The following is a 24,388-nucleotide window of genomic DNA, read 5'->3' as shown; positions in this document are numbered from 1 at the left end:
GGATGAAAAACTATCTGTGTAGTGTCTGGCTTTAGTGGGAAAAGTTATAACTAGTATTCATTTCCAGGACAAATGACTCTGCAGTGTGTGTGGTATTTACTGGCTCTTCCTGTTTTGGTAAAAAAAGGGTACAATATATTATGAGCAACTGTTACATTTATGTTACAGCACTAATTTTAGTGTTTTAGTTTTACTCTTTGAATATAAACACAGTAATTATGAATACAGTTTTTTGTTCACCTGACTCAACTTTCCACCACTGCTTGAGTAAATCATCTGCACTTTTTCCTATTTTTTTTCTTTTGCCCCTACTTCTGGCTGGAAGTGCCTTGGTAGCATTTCTTTGGTTCTGTTTGACATAAGCTATTTTGAAAGGCCTGGGGTTGGTAGGTTTTGGGTACTCTTGAGCCATTTTTCCTAAACTTATCACAGCAGGATATTGGTTATTTTTTTACTATACTTTCGCTCTCACTGTGGGAAAATGTCAGGATACGGAGATCTATGATGCTCAAAAAAAAGAAAAAAACCCAGCTGATCTAAGACCAATCAGCTTTTTCAGTGGGATTCCACCTGGCAGCGTGTTAATCTGACTACAGTTCAGGGCAGGGACGTTTATACTGCCAGCTGGGTGGTTTCAATGTGTCTGTGGCCTAGTCTGACACTGGAAGATAAAAGGGGTCACAATTGTGCATTTTGTCGACATGACAAGTGAGCGTCACATCAGAGTGATTCGACCTTTTCCCCTCAGAATAATCTTTTACATGAAACAGGTTAAATATTTTTTTTTTTTACCCTAAATCCTCTCAATTGGCTAGGTGAGCTGTCATTGTTGAGGGGGAAAAAAAGAAAAAAAAGGCCCGCTCATCTGCTCATGGCCGGCATTGAACTTATCTCCTCCCAACGATCCCTATCAAAATGAGCAGCTTATATCTGTCTGAGGTTCACTCTATTAATCTTGTCAAATTGATTCAGAGAGCAAAAGATACAGCAGACAGACACGAGGCCGAGGACGGAAGACCAGATGGCCTTGCAGATTGGAGGGAAAAATACAGAGCAGTCAGTAGATATAAAGAGAGGGACAAGAATTTATCACACTGAGTAAAGAAGGGGGAATGAGAAAAGGGCAAAGTATTTGCAGGAGTGAGACGTCATGACGAGAGATTCACAGAGGGGAGGCAGTCAGTAAAAATGACAGGATATGGCTTCTGCTGTCACTGGCTCTCAGATGTTAAGTCGTAGTGCCTTCCTCTACAACTTGCTGTCATTACGTGCAGCAAAAAAACCTCAGCTGCCTGTTGAATTATGCATGTGGGTTAGGTAAGTCAAGAAAACAGCAGCTACACATGTATGTGAAAAAAGAAAAGACTGCAGTTACCCACAATACAGTTTTCAAAACAGCCCAGAGGTCATCTTTCAGGCATGTGTGGTTTAATTTTCGATGCGATGTGAGATAACCTGCGCTCCAAGCTCGAATTTCAATGCTAGATATAACTTCCGTCTTCCATGACTGCACTGCACAATGGTGCTAAAAATAACAGGTAGAGAAGCCATGTTGCAGGAATATCCATGAGTGAAAAAAATGACCTTCACACAAAAACAGGTGCCTTGAAATCATTTCCACTCAAAATGAGGCGGTAAGAAACAGTGTGCTCGTGTAATTTGCAGGACTTGATGATGCACCTGCACACAGGCATGAGAACACTGACAACTACATGTTTCATTCTCCGTACCTCTACGATTCAATTACTTTTTCATTAATGAAAAGCGGTGATATACAATAAAGTTGCCATATAATAGGACTCGGCCTCCCATTGGAAATTTCACAAGGCCTCTTCTCAATTACCTTTCTGCTACAGTAAATGTTAAAATATACTTTCTCTCTTTAAATATTATCTGGAATGAGATCACAAGTGAGAAATTAAAGCATCTGTCTCTGTCACATTAATTAGGTTACATCATGTGGTCCTGGATATTGAAGACCAGCAATTGGCCGTGAGGTTATTAAAATAGAACCCAAATGTTAATAATAGGCACATTAACCCTGATACTCATTTTGTCTGAGAAACACTTTCAACCAAGCCAGACACTTCTAATAACGAGAAAGAGAGAAGAACAAAATGTAATTTTCTCTGTTCGCCGGCCAACACACTGCGGATGAGCATAAAATAGTCTTTTGCACTGTTAAAGCTATTTCTATTTTTGCTTCCAATCCTGTCATAGACAAATCTGTGTGAGAGATGTAGGAGCTCTACTGGTTTCATGGGTTAACACTTTGTTACGCAGACATACAACTGTGCCTGGTGAAAGGCTCTGTGATCAGGGATGGTCACCAAACAGAAATTCCTGCAGCTGTGTGCAATCAAGTTAGATAGAGACTTGCATATAAATGGAATGACAGTTTTTTCTAAGAAATTTGCAAAGTGACAGACTAACGGTACAGGTAATGTATATGATTATCAGTTCGGCAATAATATTTTTTTTTTTTTTTGCACTTTCCAGTTGGATACATGCTTCAAAAATTCACATGCCACTATCCTGTTTTTATTTATTAACAGTTATCAAAAATAACATCAAGACACCATCCTATATTATCTGCCTTGTGACAAACTCTGCAATACATAGTTTGAGTTTCACCCAAATCCTCCAACGCTTCCTAACTAAACTCCTGTTTCCAGGATAATTTAAATGCTCGATTATGCTTAATCTTTGAGAGGACAGCAATATGGCACACTCCTTAGCTATTTCCATCATTAGCTCCTGAAAAACATTGTGTTTATTTATTTTTAACGACTTGCTCGACTGGGTAAGTGAGTTGCTAAATCTAGCCCGATGTTTCATTTTACTTGCTCCAGGCAGTTGGGCAATCCATATTGTTGAGTCCTGTATATATCATGATAGTTTATGTTTGACCATATGGCCTGCAGTTTAATGAGGGAAGAAACAGAGAGTATGACTGCCATGCAACACATGTCCCTGGATGGACTCAAACTGGGGTTGTTAAGACTGCATGTAGGGCTTTTCCGTTAGCGCTCTTGGCTGCGCCAGATTAAACCATGCCACATTGATTTGGGTTTCCATTACCAGCTTAAACGCACCAAATTGTGCCGAGTCACATGCAAGATGAACCAACTGCAGAGTCAGGCCAATGCCTGACCGACCACCTCCAAGTGAAGTGAGTTGAGGTGGCGTCAGATTGGCCTCATCATCATTATTCAGCACCAACATTCAGCACAGTGTGCACCTCTCTGGCTCTGTCCAGACACAGCATGTTCTGCTCTAACTAGGAAGCAAAATGTAGATTATATTATCTATTGTGCCATTTTACTGCGCATGAGACACTAGTTCATGTGGAGCTGGGGCAAATAGCTACATAGATGAAAATAAGAGCATATCTGGGCATGGAGATGCAAGTCTCCGCCGGACTGGACTGACACGCTGAGCCAAGCCAGCACGTCTCCATGGAAAATGTCTAATGGTCAGCGTCCATAAGACCTGCCGGCCACAAGGACATCCTTTTTATTGTTTTTATTTATCAGCCCAGCTAGAAATCCGACCATAGCACTGTAAATCAAAATCAAACACACGGTGAACAATGTACAACTGGGGCTTTAGTTCATTTTAGAAACGTTTTTCTCGCTACTTTGTGCAGAAGAGGGTGTCTATTAGAGACTTATACAGTATACTGATATTTCTGATTAAAAAACCCATGAATATGTTTGAAATACACACCCAACTTCAAATGGATGACACATATTATGTTTAATTCATCTGGAGCTGCCTCCACACAGAATACAAATGTCATTCTTAAAACTGACATGACAGCTTGACTTCTCTCTACATGCCGGGATCGTTAAAATTCAAAAGGCAGAAAAAGTTCAAACACTGCTTTAGACAGTATTTTCTTCAACTATCAGTACATATTTGTCATTGATATTAAAGCAGTATATCCAAGTTAAACCGCCCTTAAACTAGACAATGAGTAAAGACAAGTTAAAGGGGAGCTTTTTGTTAGGTCTCAGTTGATTTTTCTCAAGATTTTACTTGCTTATTTAAAAATATAGAGAATCTTAAAAAATCAATCATATCTATCAAAGTAAGATCAGGTCGGCACTGATTGTAATGGAGCTTTAGTGACAAACTAGAGAGAGATATTTTGATGGACAAGTCTCATCTGTAAGATAGTTTAGGGGAATGGAGTTTAGAAAATGCACTCCTATTTCCTTGCTGTATGCAAAAACATGATAGGAAATACAATATTATTTATTAACTTAATCGAAACTATCATCTATTTGTGTTGCACCAGATTTACAAATAAACACATTGAGACAGTCAAGCCTTTGTTACTTGAGGTAACTGTGGTTGAAATATAGCACATGGGAATCAATTTGTGCCCCATCATTTGAAAAAAATACTAAAATAGAAAAAATCCCATTTTAGGACTGGCTAACATGTAAAATCACAAGTATCACATGCGGTTTAAGTATAAAGGTCAAGATGTTGTGATGCTGATTATGGAAAATACACACAGAAGAAGGTCGCTTTGCAGTTTCCTTCACTGTCCGATAGAAGGATAGGTACACAGAGAGAGACAGAAATGAAAAGGCAGGAGCTTTAAAAGCTTTAGGAGGATTTGGATCCAATAAGCCATGCAGAGGATTAAATCATGTTAATGCAATGCCTACACAAACTGGACACAGTGCACACACAAATACAGAGGGATAGAGCGAGAGAGAGAGAGAGAGAGAGAGAAAGATGGTGGCATGTAAACAGAAGAATGACAGAAACGAGCCTGTATACTGTATTATGTTAATGTGGTGACACAATACTGTGTTGTTGAGGGGAGGCAGGTACACAACACTAGGTCAGCATATTGTTAGGTATTTTAACTAAAGCATTCATTCAGGAATTGAGTCAGATCACCCGCAGCAGAAGTGTTGGTGTCTTTCAAACGTGAGGGTCAGCAGTCTCTACAGTGAACCACCAGTACCAATGTTACACTAAGCAGTCAATTTCAGTCTGGTTCAGTTCGGTTTGTTACACATTAGAACCGTAATTTTTGCATTTCCATTTAAAGTTGTGGATGTTATCAATACAACTATTCTATTCCAGCTTGTTTTTTGGCACACCTCTGTTGAAATACTTCCACTGTAAAATCTTATAGTCTAGGATACCAATTGCCTTGAAATCAAATCAATCGTTCTAAGTTTTAGCAACTTTAGCAAAGCAATTTTACTGTGCTATACAATATGTATTCTGCTGGTTGCAAACTAGTCAATCATTTCATCACTTCATCATGGGCAAAATCCTCTTTGTCACAATTAGGTTAAGTCAAACCAATTTGGTTTACTGAGTTTGTTAACTCTCAGACAGACCAAGGTAATTTCTCTTGTCATTTCTAATTTGCAACAACTTCACAAATTTAAGTAAACACAGCTAAATTTTAAGTACACTTAACAATAAGATATAAAGTAAGTAAAGTAATTAAATTATGATTCATAGTTATATTTACTTTCCTTTTTAAAGGCAATTGGTTTCCAAGATTATTTTTAGAGAGATCAAATTGTCAGATTTTACAAGGTAGCACACTGATCTGATTGGTCAAGAGGGAATCATTAATTCTTCCAATTGGAAGTCCCACAAATGAAGCAAGAGAACGACTCATACAATAGCCTTTCAGTATCTAATGACGAGCTGTTCCAGGATTCGGCCTAATAATTATGAAAACAAATGAAGCGTTTTACATCTAATATACATTACTTGTGGTTGTGTCAGCACTTTTGTTCTTTTGACCACATTAGATTTCTAGAAACAAGTTTATAAGAGCTCCTTGCATGAGGAGTTCCGCTGCAACTTCATTAAAGTCAATCCAACGCCTCTATGCAAATTAATGGAACAAAGTGTTCTCACGAGAGGAAAAAAAACCCTGCAGATCTGCAGCCTCGGCCCTGAGCTGCAGTACACAGCTGTGAGACATGGGATTTTCTCAGGCACAAACTTCACTGTAATCAACTTAAATTTTAGAACAAGAGGAACAATCCAAAAGAAAATCTTACCGTGAGCCACACAGTCGAGGTTAGAGCATTTCGTGTTGGGCTCTGTACAGTATGAATAAGCAATCACTGTTATCAGTATGTGCACGATTTCTTTAAACAGTTATGCACATAATGTTACGTGATAAACATTCAGTATTTTGTATCTGTATTATTAGCAGTTCCTAAAGGCTTATGCAAATGATGAAATAGTGCTGGGATGATTGATGAATCTGTTAGTGTTAGCTGTTAAAACCTTTATCAATAATCATTTTAAGAACCGATTAATCATTGAATCATCATTCATAAAGCAAAAAAGCTTCTTTGATAAATATCTTTGGCCTGTTGGTGGGATAAAATCTTTAGGGAATATCAGGATATTTTGTTCCTCGTTTAGGAATTTACTGCCAATATTACTGGTCAAACACAGCAATGGCCTTACTTTATCATTTAAGTAACAAACGATGCACCGGAGTGATCAACAATCCAAATTAATTGCTTTTGTTGTCTGCTGAAGATGAATGAGAACAGCATCCCTTGATATGACAAAGGAAAACTTAATAACATCAGCAGTTCATCATGGATAAAATGTAACACTGAGTCTCAGGGGAGAAAATAAGAGCAAACTAGATGTTGGAAGAATGAAGGCAGTGGGATCAGAGCTTTGGGGACAGCATGTCTGTCTAACATTTAATGATGAATACTTTTCAAACTGAGAAGGAATTAACCAAGTGTACTTAGATGCATACCAACATGATAAATATTTATGTTGACAGTAAACTTGCCTTGGTTGAAAAAAAACCTAAATATTCGATGTACTTATGTATAGTAGCTTCTCCTGCATAAATACACAAACACTCCTTTGGCTGTACTGAAATGCTTGACATAAACAAAGCTAGATAAATACATACACTTTATCTAAGACAGACAGAAACTGCATAATTGGCATGCATGTATTTATGACAATAATCATTTGAATTTCAAATGAAATGTTTTATGCAGATGCACTACTACACTTCACATTAAACAATGAATTCAAATGTCATTAATGCAACTCAAGCCCATTGTTCACTGTCACCATCTAAACCCACTAAATACACATGGCTTTTAATATCTAATTAACACTAAATGAAATATTTCATATGATTGTGCTGCTTATGACCATTTATTTTGTTAATGCACTTACATGCAAACAGCATTAGCAGTTAAAAGTGCTGTCTGGAACATCTGGGTGATCAACTGAGTGAAATGCTGGTTTAAATCCTTTGAGAGTACTAAAGAGTATACAGGGAGGCACTTTAGGTGTCCTAATAAATGAAAAATGGTTGTGTTATGTAAATTACTGCGACAGAATGCATTTGTAAACTAACAGAGGCATGATTTACTGAAGTCAAATGAAACAGACGTGCTGGTTTTTACTCTGATAATACTCTGCATATTGTTTGTTTTGTGTTTCCATTATGAGCAGACCTTTAATAAAGCTTTAATCAGCTTAAAATGTCTGAGAAAGTTCTTGTAGAAACCCTGTGATGATTTTATTGGTTGAAATTTCATGCTCACTGTTACAACATGAGGTATTATTGATATAAGACAATGGGCCCCTGGGCACAGTTACTACTGTGGAGCAAGACACACCGCCTTTTTGCATCTCGCTGTGTTTATTTTTGTCTCTTTGTAGTCATTTTGTTTCTCTTTGACGTTTTGTTTTCTGTATTTTTGGTAATTTTATGTAGTTTATAGTTTTTTTTGTCTCTTTGAAGCAATGTTGTTACATTTGTTTTTGGTCTTTTTGTGTTTTTGTAGTCCGAAAGTCTGTGTTTGTAGTCTGAATATCTTAGTCATTTTGTGTCTCTTTGTAGTTCCTTTCCATATCTTTGCAGTCATTTTGCATCTCTGAGGTGATTTGGTGTTTTTTTTTTTTTGGTATATTTGTGTCTCTTTTGAGCCATTTTGTGTCTCTTAAAGGTATTTCTATCTTTATAGGTCTTTTTTGTGTCTCTTGAAGTCCCTCTTTGAAGGCGTTTTGTGTCTCTTTTAGTTCCTTTCCATTTTCTTAGTCTTGTGTCTCTTCTCTTTGCGATGATTTTCTGTCTGTTTGGGGCTGATACATTTTGATTTGACTGTCATTTTGCATGTGACCAGTTGGGCCCCTGACACTATGGGTCCCTGGGCCTGTGCCCATTAAACCTGCCTTATAATCCATCCATGATTGCTACCCAGGAACTAAATGGACATATATGCTTTTAGATGCTTGTCCATGTGCGATTCCTCCCTACTGTGTAGGTTTATTTTAGGTAATATTGATCTAATCAATATTTGCAGAGGTCAGCATTTGTTGAAAAATTTATTAAAGGGTTTTTTTTTCCTTTTAGTATCCCAGGCTGTAAAAAAGTTAAGCTTTTAAATTCTTCACCCCTTGATGTTTTCAGTAAGCCCCAATGAATGGGTCGCTGTTTTTCATGACTGTCGAGCAGCTCAGTGGAGCAAAAAATCACTAATGCACCAGCTGCAGAAAGGCTATTGATCGGTTTCTTTGAGTACAAAAATCAAGAAAGTGCTATCAATGTCACTGGAAATTTAACAACAAGGTACACAGTGGTAGCTCTTCCCAGCACTCCTTCTTGTTCTCGTCATACACTTTCCAAAAAGAAAATACACCTGTGTTTCATTTGACTGGTTCCTCATACAACTTAATTTCCCTTTGAAGTGCAAAAACCATCATAGTCTGTAAAAAGAAACACGATAAAGCAGTCAAAAGCTGTACTGTGTATAAAAAAGGCCACATTTCCTTTGCAATGCTCCCCTGCTCCATAACATGAGCGGCAGTTTGTTCCTATGGATAGTACAGCAGAAGAGATTTGTGCTCAGAATGAAATTAATCCAGTGTGAAATCAAGAGTCCAGTGTTGGACCTCAGGGAAGCCCACAGAGGACACTCATGATGCTGAGCATCGCGGCTATGTTCCAACAGCGCTCATTGCTCTGCAGGCAACACTGTGCATGCGTTTGCATGACAAAACATGCCCTTTCATCCATGCACCAACACAACACTGTTACACTTACTGTATTCATGTTACATTCAAACTATTTCACATCAGATACACTGACATTTCAATTCGGATCAGTCTTTGGCCTGAGAGAAAAAAGAGGCCCCCAGAGTCTTATTGGTCTGCACAAAGGACAAGTTCTGCCTCCCACAGCTTCATACTTTTTTCTTTTTTGACAGCTGCCTTCATTCAGAAAGCCTTGAGGATCCATCATAGTTCAATCTAGACAAGGTCAAGATGTGCTGTTTTTCTGTAGCCTATTAGCTAATTCTCCCGGTGATTCAGCCGTTTCAATATATCCAGCAACAACATCAAGCAGTTCACTGTCTCATTAGCACTGACCCTCTTGTGCCAGTCACAACTGAGCAGAAGATGCAAACCAAGGCATTAAATGAAAGCAGATTATATATCATATTCCTGAGGGTTAGTGAAAAAGGGGAGAGCAAATGTTCTGTACCTTGATGGAGATGCTAATAACTGTCTCGTTGAGGTCACAGAAGAAGTCCTGCAACACAAAAAGAGAAACATTTTATGTATCTTAGAGAGTACATCTAACACAGAAAATATGTTGATGTTAATTTGCTTTAAATGTCTACAAAAGCTGTCGGTGGACTTTTCTGCATTTCCAGCATAGTTTTGATTTGTGAATATGGACATATGATAGTGCTTTGTTCACGTGTTTCATTGTCTTCAAAACTGCTTATTTTGTCTTGACAACTTTTTTCCATTTTATTTGGAAAATCAATTAGCTTTTCGAGATAGGCAAACTGGCACATCTTGAGAGATAAAGCATTTCAATTAAAAAGCATAGATTAGATTAGGAAAATGCTTCCTGAGGCTGTAAAGCTCCAGGAACCCATATCATGAATCAGCAGGAACATTTTTCCACTTACATAATATAACTTTTGGATACTGTTCATCAACAGTATAAAGGCAAAGATTTACAGTAAGAAACCCATCAACTGGCTGATGACCTGAACGTTTTTTACTGCAGGTTTGATAAACCCACTTTCACACCCTTCACCCGCTCTGACTCAGACATCAATCCCCCACCTGACACGCCCTCCCCACAGACCCCCCACCTACTCAGGATCTGTGAAGAGGATATATGTCAGCTCTTTCACAGACCACAAAGATCAGAAAGGCACCAGGTCAGTGTATCACTCTCCTGTCTGAAAATCTGAACTGATCAGCTGGTCCCCATCTTCACACAGATCTTTCACAGATTACTGGAGACATGTGAAGTCCCCTCCTGCTTCAAATGCTGCATAATCATCCCAGGCCCCAAGAAACCCTCCATTGCAGGATTAAATCCGCTGGTGTCTGTGGTCATGAAATTCTTTGAGAAACTGGTGTTAAGCCACCTGAAGGCCATCACAGGCCCCCTACTGGACCCCCTGCAGTTTGCCTACTGGGCAAACAGGCGAGTGGAGGATACAGTCAGTATGGAACCCAGCGCTACGTCCTGCAACACCTCAACTCCCCAGCAACATGCACATGCAACATGTTTGTGGACTCAACGTTCAACACTGGCATCATGCCAGACATCCTTCACACCAAACTCACTGCACCATCCTAAGGCAAAGCCTAGGGGGTTAAGAAAGAAGCCATTGCAAAAGTGCAAAAAAACACAGTTCTTCTAATGGCCACCTGAGGTTAGGCCCAAAAGTGAGTCAATCCCATAAACACACTTGAAAATGCCCAACTTTACAGCAGAAATAAACATGTTTACAGCATGTTACAAATAAAGGTTTTGGTGTCTGTAGCTCATTTCCCTATTCTTGACAACAATTTAAATATTATTATGCATAATTCAGGGTGTGGCCTCTTTGAGTGACAGGTGGGTGCCATCTGTTGCTGCCATGGAATCCATGTTAGTAATATAACACAACCATGGCGTAACCTCTAGATTGAGTATTGGCATAGCTAAAGCTGTCGCTATTTTAGTGTGTTTTCAGTTAATAAAAGTTAATTGAAACATCTTGTCAGCTAAAAAAGTCTTGTTCAGCGTTTAAGACTAATTGTCATTAGCAGAAATTAGCATTAGCATTATCACAATTTACCATAGACTTTAAAAGCACTGTGCTAAATAAGCTAGCGGCTAGCATTAGGGTAACTCCACCCTCCCCTTCTGGTTCCAAAAATCCAAGTTGGTGACAGTCAAAATGGTAAAGTCATCGCTCCTTATGGAAGCACCTGTAAGAGTGACCGGTATATATAGTGAACCAGTATGTATGCCTCATTCTGCACTGAGGAAAGTCCAGCATAGACTGAAAAAAATTGCACATTTTTGCAGCCTGTAAAGCTCTGAAACATGAAAAGCAGAGTTATTTGAAATCCAGTACTCAGTCTAAATCTGTTTTTGTTTATTGCACAGGGCTTTCTTTGCTATTTCCTAAAAGAAGTCCACCAACCAATGGGTGACATCAAGGTGGCCTTGTGCATTATTTTTAACACAATCTATGGCCAGACTCTATGTCAGTAGATCACAAACTTCCTGACATTATGTTTATCTTGTTCAGCTGTTTTACAGCTGACATGAACCAGGAAAAAACAGACTCAAAGTACTTGTGTGGTTAAACACTCACTTTGCCAATAAAGCAAGATTCTGAACAAATTAGTAGTCCTCTGAGCTTTTGTCTTGTCTTTTTAATGTTTCATATCCGGAGTTGTTAAAGATTAGAGTGCAGCACAAACAGACCTTCACTAAGAGAAGCTAAAGCCTCCAACAGCAAATGCTGAAACAACTTCAGTGTACTGGTGTAATTTTTGAGACATATTACATTGATTTATGAGAGCATTTTAGGGGCACACATACCACAGACAGCACATATCAGACCCTAATTTTAGGACGCCTTTGCAGCCTGTCATTAAATATTATATGCAAAAGCCACTGCAGCCTGGTGTAATGCAAAACTGCAGACTATTTCTAGTGACAACTGTCTGTACGACAGGAGGAGAAATATCAAACTGATTATTTCCTGAGGAGGACTGCTGTGGTTCAGCTGTAAAGGGCATCCTCTGTTATTTATTAGCTATTTCCGGTCTGTTCTGAAGTCTTCTGATTTGACCACACCTGGGTGCATTTGGTAGCAAGCCTGATTCACAAGTCTGATTCAGGATTGCTGAAAAGTGCTAAAAAGTAACAAAAATGTATATGGCATCTATATAATAAAGTTTAACTAAATTTAAAGAAGTATTTAACCGATAAAAAGAGGCCCTTACATAAAACTAGGCTGTCTATGCAATAGAAAGATGCAAATTGTTGTATGACCTACAACTACCAGAGTGCTACGCCCGCTGGTGGGTGACATCACAAACTTTCACTATTACAGCTAAACAGGGCACTGAAATATGTTTCTGGAAATGTATTAGGAGAGAAATAGGCATTGCAGTAATATTATCTTAATATATATTTGACCACAAAAGCCTAGTTTTACCATTTGAACAGATTTCGTTCCGAGTTTGAAAGAGAGGGAGGGGTGTATAAGCCTTTTGTTCAGCTCTTTATACTCTTGGTATCCGTGGTGGCGGCATGATTTTGATAGAAAGCTGGTGGAAATTGGTAAAGATCCCTTTAAATTGTGCTGCATAACTTGATACTGGTTAAACTTACTTATAGTTAAAATAACTTGATTTTATACTTGATTTTCAATGTGTAATAAAGTAGTTGTGACGAACAGCTTATGTTCATCACAGTTAAGTCAGTAAGACAGAAACATCACTGCAGCCAGGTAACTAATTTTGATATTAAGTATTTTTCTTGCAGTGTGTTTTAAGTAAAAAAAATAATCAAGGCCTTTTCATTTAAGTGAAGGAAAGGTATTAAAAAGGTTGTGGTCTTATCACCTGATGCTTTTCCTTATCTTTTTCCACATGGTGAGCAGCAGTGATGACATCTGGATGGTTACTGGATGTGTACCACAGAGCTGAGACTGTGACCTTTATTGAACTCAACCTGACCCCTGCTTGATGAGAGAAGCTGGGCCTCCCCCAGGGTTTTCAAGGCTCTGATGCAGGCTAAATGTCTGACCTCATACACTCCTAGCATCATTTTGGGCTTTGCCACTGGGTTCATCTTTCATTAGCCTGAGGTCAGCAGTGGTCCATGTGTATGGGCTGCAGGAAGTTCAGTATTTTGCTTTGCAGTGAATGGGTTCATATACCCATGTCATAAACATTAAAAAGTACAACTGTGCACTCAAATGCACTTAAATACATCTGCCTCTGATCTTAAAACTATATATAGATAAATAAAAGACAACAATGAGAAAAAATCTTTTAACACTTAAAACATTTGCTGTGTGTCACATTTAAAGTGCTGTCATATGTCCCAAAACACTGTGAGTTATTTAACTGTATGTCCTTGTGAGGATCTGCATGTGTGTGGCTGTTATTCAGATTTCAATACTATAAAAGCTCTCTCTTTTATGTAAGAAAGGCTTCTAAAAATCAAATGAAATGACCTGTCTGCTGGGATACAAAGTGATGCCTGAAGCAAATTGGCAGCCTGCAGCCATGATCGAACGTGTCTGTGGTATTCATGAGATTGAAGCAGTAATGAAGCCTATTTTCCCAGAGTGATATTACAAAACAGAGTAAACAAGACCAAGATAGACGTTTTCTGGGGTAAAGATTTTCTCAGCACCGGTTATAACACTCTCCACTGCATAGACTTACATTTAAAGTACTCCTGTGAAGGTGACCACTAGAGGCACTGTGGAGCAACGTTTGTTGAGCAGATGACCATATTGTTTGCATTTTGATGTACCAGCATGCACACCAATACAGGGGTGACATGATACCTATTTCATTTGATGTGCCTAAATGTTGCAATTGTACAAATAGTTGTAAAGATGACAGAAAGGCAATGTAAACAGAGCGGGACTGGGTCGTTCCTACGATGCGTAAATCTATTACTGACTTTTTGTGTTAAGTCTTTCCTAAGTTCCAAGCTATTTTTAGACTAGTCAGACTGCATCCTTAGGGGATGCCTTAAGTCACAAAGATTTTAATGTCAATTGGTTGTCACAAAGTATCTGGAACAGCATCCAGACAAAAGGGATACTCAATGTAAACAGGAAGTCACTGAAACATCACAAAATGGGAGGGGGGTCTTTTAAAAAGTACTTTGTGTTATACAATCTGTTTTATGTTAGTAATTTTAAATCTGCTCATATATTAGGTTATAATTAGGAAAAGTTTGAATAATGACCAGGCTTTCAGTTTACTCCAAATGGCATCTTTAACTCTACCGCAAGATGTGGCAGTTTGATACTTTCTATGTACTTGTATACACTGAGGGTAATAATTCTGCCAATACTGTATTGATCCTTAAAAGTACACATAGCTTTAGTATCTGTTTTCAGAATTTTGGCTCTTTGCCAACTGCTGGAGCTTTTAGGGTCATCTGAGGAGAAAAAAAGAAATTCTACTGACTGAGCAGCAATTAGTGACTAGCGTAGATCCTCACAGCAGAGTTTGACCGCAGGCCTGTTTTGCCCATGTACGAGCTAAATCTTTCATTGTGGCTCATCGTGCCATTATGGTTTCTCAGGGCATGACTTGCGCAAACAGTAACAGTAAGTGCTAACCGGGAGGCCTGAGTGCAGCAGGGGTTTACCGAGGCAACATTAGCCTGGTGCATTAGCCTAGCAGTCCCGTGACACACTTTCTGCTGTGTGAGGCAGCCACTCTGAGCCAGATCTAACCGTTTCACTACAGGCCCCACAGCCTCACTGCTGCTCATCAGCCGCTCGTCTCTGTCATCTCCCATTCATCTCTCCTTAGCCCGCCGACATCTTTGTTTCACCACTCTGTCTAATTGCTTTCTCATAAACCCTGTGCAGCCATCTCTTTTTATCAGGCTGATTTTCTCTCTCTTTCCATCTTTCTGCTAACACTCACAGTTGATCACCCGCAATCCCGCTTCGATCTGACTGACCAAGCCGCTTTGTGAATCAACATAAAACACTCTCCGCTCGTTAATCCTGCTTTTTTGTTTTTAACACTCATTCGACAAAAGGCAAAAATCAAACTGTGACTGCTCCACTGAGAGATTGATGTGAAGAAGTCATTCAAACATGACATCATATTCCTCTTTGTCCCTCTCTCACACTCTCTTTCAGTATGCGCTTTCATGTGCACACTCCTGTATCAAATATCTGCACATTTCTATTTCCCAGCAGGGACCTTAATAAACATAGTCAGACTCAGGCAGTGCATCAAGGGAGTGGTGCCCCCATAATCCAATTTGGATTTGAAAGATTTACCCACTGTCCCTCTCCTCTCCTGTCGGTGGCAGGAGTAAAGCCTCAGCAGGGGTGCTCAAAGGTAACCAATCGCCCAGAGCCAGGATGGTGTGGGTCATGGCTAGGTGAAGCCTCCGATAAAACGGCGCAGGCATCAGATGTGATACATGAGGACAGTCACCTTCCAAAGTGTTTTGGAAAGCACTGTGGGAGAAGCTCGGGGGTGAATTCTTTGTGTCAGAGTGTGATTAAATTAGAGGATGGTTGAGAGGGCAGTGGAAAGGACTTGGTCGATATTTCATATCGCCCTATGGATATTTCATCAGCTTCTCTATTTACAGAAGTAGTGGCAGCTACTCGACAACCTCAAATTACGCTTACAGACATGACACTTTAAAATCATTGTGATGCTGCGATACAGGATTCTCGTTATTCCTACTGGATGACTGCCTTATAATTACACATCAGCGAAACACATTCCCTCAAAACACCAACACTCATTTCACTCTGGAGGACATGAACTACAGGTCAGAGGTCACTCAGTGTTCCCTCATTCTTTTTAAGAGTCCATAGTCATCTCTATTGCTGTCAGACATCTCACTGGTCATTGTTTCAGTGTAACTGAAGCTGACTCCAGGGGGAATACTGCAAGAGGCTCACTGCAGTTTAGCTTTGCACCGCGAGTGCTACTTTCTTGCTCTACTTCATGCTCCACTTCTTGTCCCCTGTAAGTTATGTCTGGCATACTTAACTTCTCTAACTATCCTATCACTGATGACAAATATTTATGCTATAAAAAGTGTTATATAAAAACGTCTGGTGAATCGTCTTGAAAATTGTCTCTATACCAGATTTCAAATGCTACAATAAAAGAATGAGAGGTTTAGGGCATTAACTAATGTATTATCGATAGATTCTAGAGTATAAAACATCATACTTTGGATTTGGATTTTCGGCCACTCTAGCAGGGTTGCTCTAGGGATAGCAACGTCAGTGGGTTGGTTAGTCCGTCCACTACTTTTATTTAGACTGAAAAATCTCAACAACTTAAAAAGTGAAGCAATTTTAGTATATTGAGGTCTTGTTCACGAACACAGTTTTGGGTGGCTTCAGCAGTCATGCAGGCTTTGCGCTGGACTATGAGCTAAGAGGCAAAGCTTTGAATTTACAATTAATCTATATTTCGGCCATTAACTATGTCATGCGCTTTGGGTAGTGATCGAAAGAATGAGATCATGGACACGTGCGGCTTTAAAGATAGGGTGAGGATCTCAGACACCCAGCAGGAGCTCAGAGTGAAATAAAAGTGCCCTAATAACTTTGATGGCCCATACCTTTTTTCAGGCACTACCATGACGATGATATCTCCGGTTTTGAGTGAAACATCTCAACTCATTTATGTCCCCCTTAGGCTAAAGTGCAGTCAATAATAATTTGTCCAATACTTTGGTTTATGACCAAAAACCTGCAAAAGTAACAACATTCTCCCCATCCCCAGCTTTTTGTTTATATATAGTAAACATTATACCTGCTAAAGGTCTGCATGTTGGCATATTAGCATGCAGACGTTTATCTGAAAATACTGTTGCGTCTATGTGCAGCCTCACAGAGCTGCACCCTTGGCTATTGACTTATTGTTTTAAAATGTATTGCCAAGGCATCAGATCATTTGACCAACTGTAACTGTACAGTTGAATAATAGTCAATTATATATAATTAAATGACTATTACCTCAATTGGGTAATATAAGATTCTGCAGCTGCAGAGTTTAGCTAAGGGTCAACTTCCTCTGATGCAATCTATTACACTGAGGCCTGAACCTGATTTATGAGCAGAGTTTACAGGAATTACAACCTTTGTCCTTATAACTACATGTTTTATGGGCCCACTGGCCAGTAAAAGATTTAATTTCTAATTAATGTAGCTATATTATTAGCCAGTGAACTATTACTCACTACAGTTATTGCTTTGACATTATGGCCATAAACAACCTTTAGATATCGACCATCTCTGTGGTGCAGCGTCCCTCCTCTGATTGCCCCCGGGAACCTCCTTGCTATGGTAATGACCCCTAATAACCACCATTGTGTCAACAGCTGTAGTCGTAGCAACAGTTGGCTAGTGCAGCTCTCTCACACTAATACAAAAGGACGAGAGGAGGAGGACAGGGCAGGAGGTCCTGTCATCAGCAGTCAGACAGGATATGTGCATGTGTCTGGTGAACCTCTTAATCTATCCATCCATCTATTTAACCATCCATTTTTTTTGGTCCATCCGTGGGTCCATCTGTCTCTTGCCCACTTTCCCTTCTGTATTGTCATCTGTCCCTGCATGTTATTGCCTCGTTCAATAGATAATTAACTGCTTAATGTTCTCCTCAAGCAAATGGATTTTCGGAGTCATAAATGCACAGATCGTTGCCATCATCACAATTATTTCCCTTTTTTTTCTTGCTCTGTCTCTTCTGAGATTTACTCTCCAGTTCATCATGCAACACTGATATGGCTACATTAACTATCCTGACATATCCAGCAGCTATCCATCCAAAAAAACAAAGCACAAGAAGTATGTTTTCACCAATTTTCCCTTCTAACAACCCATTTTTCACTCACCCACCCTGGCGTTTCTTCCATTCTTCCTTTTTTCTCCTCTATTCATTCTCTCATAATGCACACTATCATTTTCTCCTCATATCCATTCCCCCCTCTCAATGTTCCTGCCTCTCCATCCCTCACACTGTCATTTACTCTCCCATATCAAACCCGCATACTCTCACCTATCAGTCTCCATCTCTAACCTTCTCTCTCCTTTTGTCTCCATTAGCACCTCCCCCTGGGCTCTGAACGGCCAACGTACCCCCGTGAGCGGGAGCGCTGAGAGAGCCTAAAATATTTATGTCCCCAGGCGAAGGCCACCCCCAGCACACTCTGCAGGAGGTTCGGGCCAGGACCACAGTCAGGTATAGTCAAAGAGGGTGAACTTTTAGCAAGGATTTGGGTATGCTATGACAGATGGAGGTGAGGTGGAATGAGGCAAATAAGGAGAAATGATGGCGCGTGTTTGTGTGTGTGTGTGTGTGTGTGTGTGTGTAAAAACCATGTTTTCCCAGCTGCCAGCTGGCTTCTTCACATGCATCCAGTGATTTGCTTCCAGGTGATCTGAGTGTGTGTATGGATGCAGTGAGTGAACAACTGAGCTGGACTTTATCAATACAGCGTTCACTTAACATATTTCTCCAAGATTACCCTCAACAAGAGCATGAGGTTTACTTTGAGCTACTTCTTTATGCACCCCCCCGCTCGTTTTATGTGTTGTTTTCCACCATCTCCCCCACCTCTTGATATCTCTGCTCCCACAACCCCTCACTTCTCTTCTCATTTTTTGCTCATTAGTTATGGATGAATCAGTTACCAGTTTCACAATAATTGTGGTAAAATTCCCTACAGTTAATATTGCCGTTTCATATTTAACTTCTCATTAAAACTGTGCTTGATTACAGCACTTTGAAAAACTTGCAGTTAATACTGCTCAGAATCAACCAAAGTTAGCAGCAGTCAGGGTCCAAGCACATTCTCACGAATAAAGTTCCATAACTTTCCATGCCTTTTGTACATGTGTTTGTGATGCAAATTTCCATGATCCTCCAAAACTTTCTGGGTTTTTGTTTTTTCCCCCAAACTTTTCCAGATCTTGAAATTGCTATTATTGATTTCCATGACTTTTTCAGGTTTTACATGACAGTACTGCCCCTGAACAGTCTCCTAGATACAAGTGCAGCATTCTACATTTTGGCTCTTCCCTTGTTTGTTTACAAGTTTTGATGTTTACAAGTGATTCTACTGGTGTCATCAACAGTGACACAAACAACTGAGCATGCATTTCAAAAACTACTGTTAAAGTTAATGAACATTTGGTTTGGTTTTCATTAGGGCTGGACAATATATTGATATTATATTGTGAAATAAGAGTAAAAACGGTCTTAGATTTTGGAAATCGTAGTATCATAAGTGTTACAGGCTGGTTTTACAGGCTTCATTACAGTAAAGTGATGTCATTTTCTAATCCAGTATGTTCTTGCTGTTCTTTTATTTACTCACTTAGTCATTATATCCAGATTACTGATGATTATTTATCAAAAATCTAATTCTGTACATATTTTATGAAAGGACCAGTGGTCAACCATACAATATTGTGACAATATTGATAGCAAGGTATTTCATTGAAAATATTGTGATATTTTATTTTCTCTATATCACCTAGCCTAAGTTTTCAGATGTTTGCATTAGGTACTAACTTTTATTATTTCAATGTTTGTGCAAAAAAAAGTGTGGCTAATTTTATTTGTACTTTTCAAAATCAAACTTGAATGAATTTCAGCGTGTTAATCAGTACATTTTGAACATTTTCCGGTCATTTTAACAATATCAGGATGTTACTGATAACTGAGAATTGTGGTCATCACAGTTGTGATTTTTTTTTCATGCTGTTTTATATCTGTCACACTCCTTGAAATTTTACAATGTTCTCAATTTCCTATTTTCCTTTCTCATTCCTCACTGACTGACTTTGTCTATCTGGTGAAGGTGACCTTGCCAAAGAGACCCATACAAATCGCCATGGAGACAGCGCCCAGCTAGGTGATGCTTATGTGGAGAGAAGGGAAAGGGGAGAAGAGGTGCAGCGAAAGAGAGTAGGAAAAAGAAACCAATGGTGTGAAGGCAGCTTCACCACAGAGCTTATTTTCTGCAGCTTCTGATTCATGGTCCCATCACTCTGGTTTAGATTACTATAATATTGCCTCCCTATATATTTCTCTCCTGCTCTCTCTCTTTGTCCGTTTCTTCCTTGAACCTAGTGCAGGCATGAAAGGCTGCCTTTAAAAAAGAATTAAATTAAATTCAGATGTGAGCAATGTGTCACCCTTTTGTTTTTCTAAACCCCGTTTTTTTGTTGTTTAAGAGGATCTGAGAGTCTAATTTGCACAGTGAAATTTGCCTCCTCTTTATCTGTGGGAAGTGCTGACTTGGTGAAAGCAGAAGTCTGTTCCCCCTTCAATGTTGAATTAAGCTTTCTTGAACACTGGCAGCATACAGATAATTTCTAAACAACTCAGCAGTGTCATAAAGTGCATCCAGCAGTAGTCCATTTAGCTGAAAGTGCTAAAAACACAATCACAGAGTAAAATATGTCTCTTTTAATCAAGATAAAACTGGCAAAAAGTTAACACATCCTCTTTCATTTTTATGTGGTCTGGGCAGTTAGACTGTCCTTTTAAACTTTGGTTTATAGTGAAGAAAACATAGACTTCAACCTCCTTAAGCACAGGGAGACGCTGTTGCAGACTTCATCAAAAATTGATGAAGTGAGAAAAGCTAAAAGTGCAGATGCTGCTGCAGCCTTCATACAGAATGTGCTTATTTTTCTGAGAGATCACTTTTACCACTCCCACATCTACTGTAGGTACAGTCAGTAGTTTGATTTTTTTTTTATTGAATCTGACATTATTTAAAAATGGTTGTTTTTTATATCAAGAATAGATAATTAATCAGACTCACTTTATCAGTTCCCACAATATCCACATACTGTATTACAAATGCTGGTTGGAGCATGGTAACATTTGGCAGACCATTTAGGATGATACGATTTTTCAGCAGCAATTCACCCTATTTCAGCCAATCTCTTTGAAATCGACATGACCTTGCAATTATGTCCAATTACTGCAACTTTACTGCAAATTTGTGTATTTAATGGCAGAATCAAGCTGTTTCTGTGTTGGAGTGAGATTAACGGCTTGGCATGGGATGTTAACCACAGCTGTGGGTGTTTTGCCCAAGTGGCAAAAAATGACAAGTGGGGATGAGTTCATGTGTGTTAGCTCGTGCTAACAGGGTAGAGAGAATAGGAGGCTCCTTCAGCTGCTGCCCCTTCACTAACATTACAAATGGATTCTTATTCTGTGGAAAACACTAGATGCTCACAATAATAAGCTCAGAATCCATGACAGCATCACAACTATTTTTGCAATTTGCACAAGCCCACGCAATTTAATTGCAAAATGACACCTACACACATACAACATACACAATTTTTTTTAATAGACAAGCTATTGTAAAATCAATCATGTCAGGCTGCAACAATCCCCAAAACAGTCTGCAAATAATGGAGGGACTGGTTTAGGTTGCCACAAACCTTGGTTAAAGTTCAAAAAAGAGCTTCATCATGGTTAACATTTAAAAAAAAACAAAAAAAACAAAAAACAAAACTCCAGTCCACCAGAGTCAAAGGCTAAGTCCTCAAAGGCTCACTGGCCTATCTACATGAATTGCTACCTACGTCCTGCTTTGGCACTGAATGTTGGCACTGGATGTAAAATGTGTAATTCACAATCATCACTCTGCCATTATTACTGCAGGACACTAGGCTGGTGACTCATTGCCTTCTTGTCTTTAATTTAAAGCACAGCAGGTCAAACAGATCGGATCAGGCAGCAGATAATTTAGGGTTCATAATTCAGCTGTCTAAAGTGTCAGAGAACCTTAAGACAAAGAAAGAGAGGAAGAATTATGGTGCTGTTGCATTCCCAATTTGACAAAATTGGCCTGTGCTTCCTTGTAATAGGAGGTAAAGACATAAATGGAAAAAATGGCCAAAACATTCAATAACGTGAAGCCATTTTGATAAGCAAAAAAAAAAAACATGGCTTCTTTACAAGCAAATTCTCTTGCCCTCAGTTTTTGTGTTGGGGAGATGCAATCAGGCCTGCAATGCGTCACTCACACAGCCGTAGGCAGAGACATTCATAGCTGCCTGTCAAAATTAGGGCATTGACTCTAAATGTAAATGTAGATGTGAAACATTTCAGCATAAAAACTTCAGTTGGTATTTGTAACATCTTTATATGGAATTCTAAAGGACAACAGACAGGGTATGATCTGCATCTAGGCTCTCTGTGCAGTGGGTTTGTGTCAGCTTTAAAACACACTGAAGTGCATACATCTAGATCTTGTGTGAACCACTGCAGTGTATAATTTACCATGGGTGGGGCCATACTGACTGTCCAACTACAGACTGGATGTGAAACCTAAGCACAAACTTTCTGTGTTTTATTCATAGTGGTGGTTGGAAAGCAAAAAACAAGTTAAACTCTCCGCGGCAGCCTGCACACATCACGTCAAAACATAAAAAACAAGAACAGATGTAAAAGCAAAAAAAAAAAAAAAAAGTCATGTTAAATTCATTTTTTAATAAACTATTAAAGACCTCCTGTGGCTGTCTCTTTCATTGATTCCACAAAAACTCGTAATAAAGCTGCTGCATTTCAGTTCAGATTGTGTACTAGAAGGAGTGTTTGCCTTAGATTTATAATTTCTCTTTACTTTTCAAACAAAAAAACAAAAATCACACCACCCAGAGTTTCTATCAGCTGATTGACAAACGCAAAAGTGAGTGCAAATAGCAGAGCTGTAAGTTAACTTTTATGGCAGATAGCACTGGTGATAAAGAGGTGGAACATTTTGCAGGGCAGGCCACAAATTTGTAGCATGAGTATAAAAGTAAAGTAGTTTGAGAGACTATTTCATTCTGTGTTGGGGGAGTTAAAATATAAATAGAGGTACTAAGAGTGTTGCAGAACGTCCTAAAAACAGGTATTATAAAACCATCAATCAATCATTAAAAGTTAAAACTATAGTGTTTTCCAGAGTGACGGCTGACTTTATGAGCAGGTTTAACAAGGATCAAATGCATATCTGGAGGTCCTTGTTCTATACATTTGGTGAATAAAATGTCTGCATCGCCACAGCATTATGTTTTTATAAAATCATAAAACCTATACACATCCTACAGAAAAAAGGCAATATTAGTATTCATTTTTAAATTGTGTTAGTGTCCATCTGATAAATTTAAGTCCAATATTTACTACCCTTGTGGCTCCGTTTTGGTCTCTACCAACTCCTGAGGGACATTTTCAGATCTTTAACAGCTAAATGTGCCACTATATTCACTCACTCGGCCATTTGGTGCAAACAGTACAGCTGCAGGCTGTACAATCAAAACAATTAGCTGAAAGATGCTACAACACTCCACTGAGTTGAGGGGAAATGTTAGGCTGAGTGATAATTCTTTGTAGGCTTTTCATTGCAAGTGACCCCTTTCACGATACACACAGTAATTTGATCCAAAGTCAATATAAAAAGATTGATTAGTGCAGCATTAAATCATAAAATAAATCACGGTCTGCATCATCGATTACTCGGTTTATTGTTTGCCAATATGAATTTGCAGCTCCAAAAAAAAAAAAAAGGTCATCTAATCTTAGGCAGCTTGGCAGACAGCCGGTAGCTTTGTATGCCACAAATAACTTATTGCGTGAGTTTGTGTGCATGTGTGTGTGTGCCAAGTGAAAGTGTACAAGGGCTTACTTGTGTCTGTGTGAGCAAATGTACATTCACGGAAATGTCTGGCCTGTGCCAACGCTGAATGAGAGCACAGTAGCTGAGACAAATTGTGTTTTTTGCAGCTAACTGTGGAGGAGTAGATGGATGGGAGCAACTTCTCTTATCTCTGCACCATCATTGATAAAGAGCATTCGAGCGCACTTGACAGAGGGGAGTCAGAGAGGGAAGTAGAGAGAGGAAAAGGGATTAAAGAAGAGGTAAGAGAGGAGATCAAGCAATATAATAAGGGACAGGTTGAGCGGAAGAGAAGGAGAGTGGTTAAGTTTGGACATGAGGAGATCACTGCAGCAGCTGTTGCCTATCAGCCAGAAGACTCAGAAGACTCACCCTCTTCGCTCAACTTTAAGTCAGATTTAAGCAATCACAGCAACAGAAGGATGAGCTTTGTATGCTACAAATAAACCACAGATAAACCACAGATACATACAGGTAAAATTACACACACACACACACACACACACACACACACACACACACACACACACACACACACACACACACGCATACTATTATCAAGGCCTTGAGAGCACTATAAGCAATAAAATCTCCTCACAATCCAGTTACTAGAGCAAAGTCCTTACAACTTGCTATTCAATTTCTGAGTCT

The 24,388-nt window shown here is 39.2% G+C and overlaps 1 protein-coding gene across 8 annotated transcripts in view; it reads right to left on the bottom strand.

The window, feature by feature from the left end:
* Positions 1-24,388, bottom strand: part of dlgap4b (discs, large (Drosophila) homolog-associated protein 4b) — a 187,022-nt gene that overhangs the window by 80,490 nt on the left and 82,144 nt on the right. For 7 of the 8 annotated variants that reach the window (XM_088085642.1, XM_088085654.1, XM_088085645.1 and 4 more), the window contains one exon: positions 9,533-9,580. The exons of the other annotated variant lie outside the window; for it this stretch is intronic. The gene's annotated coding sequence lies outside the window, so the exon portion shown is untranslated. The remainder of the gene's footprint in view (positions 1-9,532; positions 9,581-24,388) is intronic. 8 annotated transcript variants of the gene reach the window in all.

This window comes from Plectropomus leopardus, chromosome 2 (assembly GCF_026936395.1).
Source record: "Plectropomus leopardus strain MGB_pleo_1.0 chromosome 2, ASM2693639v1, whole genome shotgun sequence".
In the NCBI taxonomy this organism is placed as follows: domain Eukaryota; kingdom Metazoa; phylum Chordata; class Actinopteri; order Perciformes; family Serranidae; genus Plectropomus; species Plectropomus leopardus.
The sequence above is the reverse complement of the archived record's forward strand: the minus strand, read 5'-3'. Positions and strand labels throughout refer to the sequence as shown.